The sequence below is a fragment of the Gavialis gangeticus genome, unplaced genomic scaffold (assembly GCF_001723915.1).
Source record: "Gavialis gangeticus isolate Ggan-Ray unplaced genomic scaffold, GavGan_comp1, whole genome shotgun sequence".
NCBI lineage: Eukaryota > Metazoa > Chordata > Crocodylia > Gavialidae > Gavialis > Gavialis gangeticus.
Genome location: NW_017728992.1, coordinates 108052606 through 108060219, shown reverse-complemented (window position 1 = coordinate 108060219; position 7614 = coordinate 108052606). Strand labels below are relative to the sequence as shown.

Sequence of the window (7614 nt, the reverse complement as noted above, 5' to 3'; positions counted from 1 at the left end):
TACCTAACAGTGTGACAGAACCTACATAAAAAAGAACAAAACAAATGTAACACTTTCCTCCCCCAAATTTCACTTAAAATGAAGAAGTGCTACGATTCAGAACTTGACATCACCACTGATTGTCAGGATGTTCAGTTTCTACCACAGTTCTAGTCAGTTAATATTTGCTTCTAGCAACTCAGTCTATAGTGTTGTTTATAAGGTGAGAATGCAGGTCATTACAGACGTTATAGGGCTGTTTCTACAGTAAGAAAAACTGTGTACCAGTAAGACTCCATTAGCAATTCTGAGTAACATGTGAATGCTGTGGGCACAGATAGTGTTCAGTTACCTAAACACCGTGGTAAAGACGCCATACATCAGCATGCTGCAGTTCTGTGCTCTTCGGATTCAGATTAATGCAGTATGAATACTCTGCCCTGGGGGAATGGAGTATTGGGGCCCTCAGTTTGTCTGAACACGAGCCACGATAATCCTGCTTTTGCAGCAGCATTGCACACTGGTGTGCTCAGTAGAGAAGACCTGCATATATGTTCACCCATTAGATTTTTCTTTTGCATTTGATATTGTGAATAGAAATCTATTATGACAGAAGTTGTAGTAATTGGAAAGGAATAGGAAAGGGAGGAGTCTATTCACTTAGTGGAATCTGAATTAAAGGTAACTGTCATTAACCTAAACGTATATTACCTGTAATTCTGCACTGGGCACATGATAGTGCTTGGGTGACCTATAATTTACTTCATGTAGACTAAGTAAATCTTCTGTCATAAATACAGACACTTAAGACACATGGGGAAAGTTGGATGCTTTTGAATTCCAACTTGATAACAGTCTTGGAAGGAATTTGGGCCTGAAGAAGGTTTGAGGGCCTATTTGAACTTTGGGAGAGGGGGCATAAACCCACACTGGACAAAAGGCCTGAGTCTGTATTGCATCTGGGGCCAAAGAGCAAAAATATAAATTATTCCTTGGGACAAAATGAAAGTATATTTTAAAAATCAATGGAGTATGTTTTAAAAGCTCAAAGCTGAGGGTACTAGAAGGAGGGGACACTGAACAGGAAATGCCAGGTATTGCCCAGTTGCCTGTTGGGGGTGGGATCTAAGGAGTCATAGTATCATAGGACTAGAAGGGATCTCACAAGATCATCAGGTCCAGGCCCTTGCTCAAGGCAGGATCATCCCCAACTATAAACCATCCTAGCCAAGTGACTGTTTAATCTGCTTTTGGAAGTTTCCAAGCACAGAGATTCCACAACTTCTCCAGGTAGCCTGTTCCAATGCCTGGCCACTCTCCTAGTCAGAAAAAGTGTCCGTACACATGGAGGAGAGGGAGCTTTAATTAGAGCAGCTTCAAGAGCAGCTCTAATTAAAGCACCTGCAGTGTCAGTGTATTCAGCATCCTGTGCTTCAAAATGGTGGTGGGGTGCTTGAACTTAAACTCATTTGATGAGCTGTAATTCAAGCACTCCTGCCACCTATTTGTAGTGTGGGGATCCTGAACAGATGTGACATGGAGGCTGCTGGAGCATGTTAATTAACATGCTCTGGCAGACTCAATTAATTGAGTCTGCTCCCACATGTGCTAATTAGCACTCATTAGAGCAGACATCCGCCACATGTACAGGTACCCAAAATTCCTCCTAATTTTCAGCCTAAATTTCCCCTGCTGCAGTTTGAGGCTGTTGTTCCTCATCCTGTTCCCTACAGCCACAGAGAAAAGTTCATCTCTACCATATCTGTAATCACCCTTCTGGTATTTGAAGTCTATTATCAAATTCCACCTCAGTCTTCTCTTCTCCAAGTTAAATAACCTTAGTTCTTTCAGCCTTTCCTCATAAGACTTGCCTTCTAGGCCCCTAATTATTTGTATTGCCTTGTGCTGGACTCTTTCAAACTGTCTGCATTTTTCGTGAAGTGTGCAGCCCAAAACTTAACATAGAACTCCAAGTGAGGCCTCCCTAGTGCTAAATAAAGATGAACAATCACATATCTTGATTTGCAAGTGATGCTCCTGTTAATACAACCCAGGATGCTATTAGGTTTTTTTGCAACAAGAGCACACTGTTGGATCATATTTAGCTTTTGGTCCACCATAAACCCCAGGTCCTTCTCTGCAGTACTGCAGCCAAGCCAGTCATTCCCCAATTTGTATCTGTGCCTGTGGTTATTCCATCCCAAGCATAGGAATTTGCTCTTGTCCTTGTTCATCTGGTTGATTGCCAACATTTTTTCCAGTTTATCCAGGTCATTCTAGCCCTGCCCTTGGAATGTGTACAGTTCCACCCAACTTGATGTCATCCACAAATTTGTTGAGTGTGCACTTGATTGCAACATCCAAATCATTAATGAAGATGTTGTACGATACTAGACCCAGGACAGACCCCTGGGGAACCCCCTACCTCCTCCCAACCAGACATTGAGCCATTGAAGACTACTTGCTGAATATGATATCTCACCAGTTATGTATCCACCTTACAGTACATTCATCTTAGCTTATTAATGAGGATGTCATAGGAGATAGTGTCAAAAATCTTGCCAACATCAAGGTATACCATATCTGTTGCTCTTCCCCTCATCCACAAGCCTGTCACTTTGTCATAGAAGGAAATCAGATTGGTCAGGCACGACTTGCTCTTGGTGAATCCATGCTGACTGTTCCTGATCACCTTGTTCTATTCTAGGTGCTTCACAATGGATTCTTTAAGGACCTGCTCCATGATCTTTCCAGGTATAGAGGTCAGACTGGTTTGTAGTTCCCTGGATTTTCCCTGTTCCCCTTCTTAAAGATGGGTACTACATTGCCCTTTTCCAGGTATCCAGGACCTCACCCGACCTTCACGAGTTCTACTTCCACCAATTCCTCCAGTAGTACATCCTGTTTAGCCTGCTGCCTTGAACGCATGTACCTTCCCTAAGTAATTCCTGATCTGATCTGCCATTACTCTAGGCTGTTTGTCTCTTTCCCTATTGCTGCTGCCAACTGAGCTCATTAGCTAGTAGCTGCCCCATTCATGAAAACTGAAATAAAAAAGGCATTAAATACTTCAGACTTCTCTGCATCATCTGTGACTAGATTGCCTTTTGCAAGGGACCTGTGGAATCTCAGGTCTTCCTCATAAATAATTCCTTTTTATTGTCTTTTATGTTCCTTGCCAGCTATATCTCAAATTGTGCCTTGGCCTTCCTAATTTTCTGTCTGCACACTGTTGCCAGCTTTGGCCATTTTCAAGGCGCCTACGCTAAGCTACAGAAGTATTGCTAAGCAGAAGGCCTAAAGCCTGTTTCTGAGTGACCGCAGCGTGAACCTTTGCAGATGTGACAACTAACTTGGTCAGCAAGTAAAGGAAGCCATCAAACACAATTAAACAAAGCACAAGACCTGAAAGGTAAAAACGTATATTAAATAACCCATATACACATTATCTCATAGCTTTATCTTAAGAGTAGTAGTACTGATTGATGTAACCAAATGTATTAGATGTTATTTTGCTATAATAAATATATTTTTGTTAAAATGCTTAAATAATTTGTAAAAACAAAAACAGCCTTGTCAGTGAAGACCATAAAGTAAGGTGAATAAGAAACAAGAACAGCATTCCACAATGGGGAAGGAAAGGAGATAAGGAACCCTACCTCTTTCCCAAGGATATAAATTCCAACTAATTGACGCCTTCCAAGTCTACAAGAGATCTCGTTCAGTCCAGTTCCAAAAGTTTTAGTGAAACAAAGAAATTTAAATAAAACCAATTGGATATTATGTACTAGAATATTAAAACTAGCCATCTATAAAATTGGACATAGGCTGGAGGGAAATTTGGAAAACTGAGCACATTCAAAAAGATCTGCTGCCAATCTGTGCGCCACCTCTTTCTACCTCCTGAGTCTCCCCAGCCAGTATAGGTGAGAATCTATGTTGTGCTGTTGCAGGTAGCCAGATAGACTTTGGGATAAATGTTTGTTTTTATGTTTTAAGGTGCAAGCAATTAAAAGGTTGGACTGTTCACCTGTTTCTCCCTCTTTTATCAGAAGCCTGCTCACAAGGTTACCTGTAATCTAGGTAACAATGCCCATGCAATAAGTCTTGCTATTTGGTATTGGGGTAGGACAGTGAAAAATGGACTGCATGGAGCCTCACCCCAAAAAGAGGTTCACAGGTAGACTGACTAGATACTTTTCTGCTTGCTTGGGTGATGTGCTGATATTGGTGGGAAGTGTGAGGTCTTCCAAAACAGGAAGCCTGATTTGGGGTTCTGGAGGTCAAGGGAACAGGGGCTGGTTTGGGGGAGGAAATCTTAAGGAACAGAGTAAGAGGGAGGGAATGAGTTCACAGTACATCAGACAAAGATCAGTTATCTCACAGTTATCTCAGATTTTGTTTACCCCCAAGATCACAATGGAGCTTGTAAGCTGGGAAAGTTGGAAAGGAAGCAGTGTTGGGAACCAGAAGAATTGTCCAGTTTAACATCAGTCTAGTTGAAAATGTAGTAGAATTGTCTCTGGAATTGTCTTCTAAATCTGTTATAATTTGGTATGAAAGCATAGTGCTGTGGGTTTATTAGAGGACTGAAAAATATTTATAAAAGTTTGCTAGGTACAGATCCTGTTAGCCATTTATGTTAAATAAAAGCAGAAAGTAGCCTACAGTCTTGGCTACATTCTGCTCTCAGTTAAATGAATGGGAATTTAGGATTTGGCCTGTGAAGGTGAGTGAATTTATCAAAAATGCAATAGAACGACATTAGGACTATGGAAATTATACTGTGAAACTTTCAGCAGCAGACACAGGAACTGTCACATCAGGCACCTCGGTGGACACGCTTGACAGACTGCTCAAGATAGTGTCCGCACAATTCTCTGAGATAAGACTGGGATCATAAGGAAAGCTTTATTGATGTTTTGTCTAAGCTTGCTAGATTGAAAGCTGAAGCAATAAACATTGACTGATATTTTCATTTTTACTTTGATCTGTACATGCTTTTTCCCCCCCTACTGTGTGTCTAACCAGACTAAAAAGCAGCAAAAGAGTAAGAAAATGTGTTTTGTGTGCTTTACAGAGTGGACTGGTTGCAATGGGGGCCTGAGGCTGCCATAGGGAAAAAGCCAAAAAAAAACCAAGAGAATAACATGCTTTCCATTCCCATTTGCTCAAGCAGCCTCTTTCAGTCTTTTCCAGCCCACACAACAGCCAAAAACAGAGCATGAAGTTATGGCAGTGCCAACTTTCATGTTCCTCCTATTTCTCAATCTGTGACATGGGCAACAGCAATTTTCCTGGAGATCTGAATCTAAAGCTCCAAATGTCATTAATATGACGGGTGGAGCTGACCTGAAGCTGGCAATGAGGCAAAATCCTTGGAAAATGTCTGAAGCATAGCATCTCACCTGGGTTAAAATATGATTCTATAATATAGTTTAATTAGTTCTTGATTTGAACTGTCTTGCATCACATGCAGACTTTCAAAACTGCAAAGTAGTGTGAAGCACTACTGCAATGGAAATCACACACTGGCAGCACTCACTTTAAACAAGTGTTGAAGACTATTCAAGGGTGTGGTGAGGAAGGCTGAATAAATCCTCTGTCCCAGAGTAAACCACATTATAATATGATTTAGAAGGAAGGGTAGATATGTACCTTTATAGACTGACTAAATAAAAGATATGTATGATTTAGCCACAGTTGTGTCATAAAGCCACATTTTGATCTATATCAGGGGTTTCCAGACTGTGTACTCCTGGGGCAGGCAGGCAAGACACCTCTGGGGGTTACATAGGAGACATTATGCAACAGCAGATTGAATTTTCATAATAATAATAGGTATTTAAGGAGTTAAAATATAAAACGTGTGCTGGTGGGGGTATGCAGACAGCTGGTAAATCTGGAAGGGGGTATGCAATAAGCAAAAGCATGGGAACCTCTGATCTAGATTGCTTTTGTACTTTAAACAGCATTTTCCATTTCCTTAACAAACAGAGTATTCTTTGCTAAATAACCCTGGATCATGGTTCACCCCAGTTGTCTGACAGCCTTCCTCTTTTAATGTCACAGGTTATGATACCAAATTGCCCTCTGACCCTTTTGTTTACTCTACCTGCTAAATCATCACCAAGGGAAAGGATGAAATGCTTTACATCAAGGTATATTAGATAATATTCCTAAACTGCTCTGTATCTTGTCTCCTCCACTCCCTATAAAAAGTTTGGATAGGTTTTCGGCTGTAACAAACACTTGTCTATATTTGTGGTTCTAACCTGAAAACAATTTGCCATTCAACTTTATTTGTTCAATAGACATGTAAATAAGGAGCTGGTTTACTTAAGAACAGCCATTGTGGAGGTAAAAGAAATAGCTAAACTTCTCAGGATATTGTTCCTGAACTTTGTTGAAAGCCCCCTCCCCCCTCCCCTCCCCAAAAAAGAAAAAGCAATATATGATCTGCACAATTGATTGAAATATCTGGTAATTTTTTTCAAGTCCTAGCTTTATATAACACATTATTTTTCAAGACCATGAGAATGGCATGGAAAGAATGAAACTAGAAAGGGATGATTTACTTGCCTGCCTGTCCTGCAACAAGCATGTCACAATTCACCAGTGCAATGTATTTCCTGTGCTTGCTGGAGTCCACAGTGCAAACAAAGCTGCTCAGATACAAGGACAGTAGAGCTTTGCATTTTGAGCTTCATTGAAGCCATGTGCCATTCACTTAGAGAAGGGAGCAGCAAAACTGGCTATATGCCTCCTTTTGTGGTGTACAGATTCTGGGGGTAGCTACTGATCAGACCAATCCTTGGGAAGCTGAGGAGAGCCAGAACAATCAAGCCTATAATGCCACCCTCTCCCCCCATACCTCTTTTTTCCTAAATACTTGCTTTCACCATCTTTCAGGTTGATTTGTGCTGCCACACAGGGTTGTCTGCATAAAATACACAGTTGTAAAGAGACTCATGTGAGTACTCCCCACAGGTTTGTTCTTTTTTCCTTAGGCTGCTATTAAGATAACCCTGATCCACACCTGAGATAAAGTTTTAGGTCTCAAGTTAGGGGCAGCAATTGAGGCATGACTCAGATTAACATTGCAATGAAAGCAAACCCTGAAACTACACATTGGGAATCTAAATGCCTTGTGTCAATCAGATCTGGGAGGTAACTATTGAAGTTAATAGCTTTAAAAGGATCTATCTGTGTAATTTAGGTTAGGTTTCCATCCAGTAGCATAACTGGGGGGAAAGGGGAGGGATACAATCTGGTGGCCACTTATAAGTTTATCAGGAGTGCTTACCAAGATCTGGGGGAATGTTTGCTTGCCAAAGCACCCCAAGGGATGACAAGGTTGAATGGTCACAAACTCCTCCATGACTGTTTCAGGCTGGACATGGGGATGTGGGCACGTTAGAATAGGCTACAATCGGACCTAGACAGGTTACAGGGGTGGGCGGACAAGAATAGGATGGGATTCAACACTGACAAGTGCAAGGTGATGCACCTGGGGAGGAAGAACCAGCAGCAGACCTACAGGCTGGGGAACTCCCTTCTCGTCAGTGCAGAGGCAGAAGAGGATCTTGGAGTCGTCATTGATGCCAAGATGAACATGGGCCGGCAGTGTGGGGA

At 41.5% G+C, this 7614-nt stretch overlaps 2 protein-coding genes across 2 annotated transcripts in view; one reads left to right on the top strand and one right to left on the bottom strand.

The window, feature by feature from the left end:
* Positions 1-7614, bottom strand: part of RNF125 (ring finger protein 125) — a 38123-nt gene that overhangs the window by 23455 nt on the left and 7054 nt on the right. The window lies entirely within an intron of this gene.
* Positions 3851-7614, top strand: part of TRAPPC8 (trafficking protein particle complex 8) — a 142077-nt gene continuing 138313 nt past the window's right edge. The window contains exon 1 of the mRNA XM_019526701.1: positions 3851-3905. The gene's annotated coding sequence lies outside the window, so the exon portion shown is untranslated. The remainder of the gene's footprint in view (positions 3906-7614) is intronic.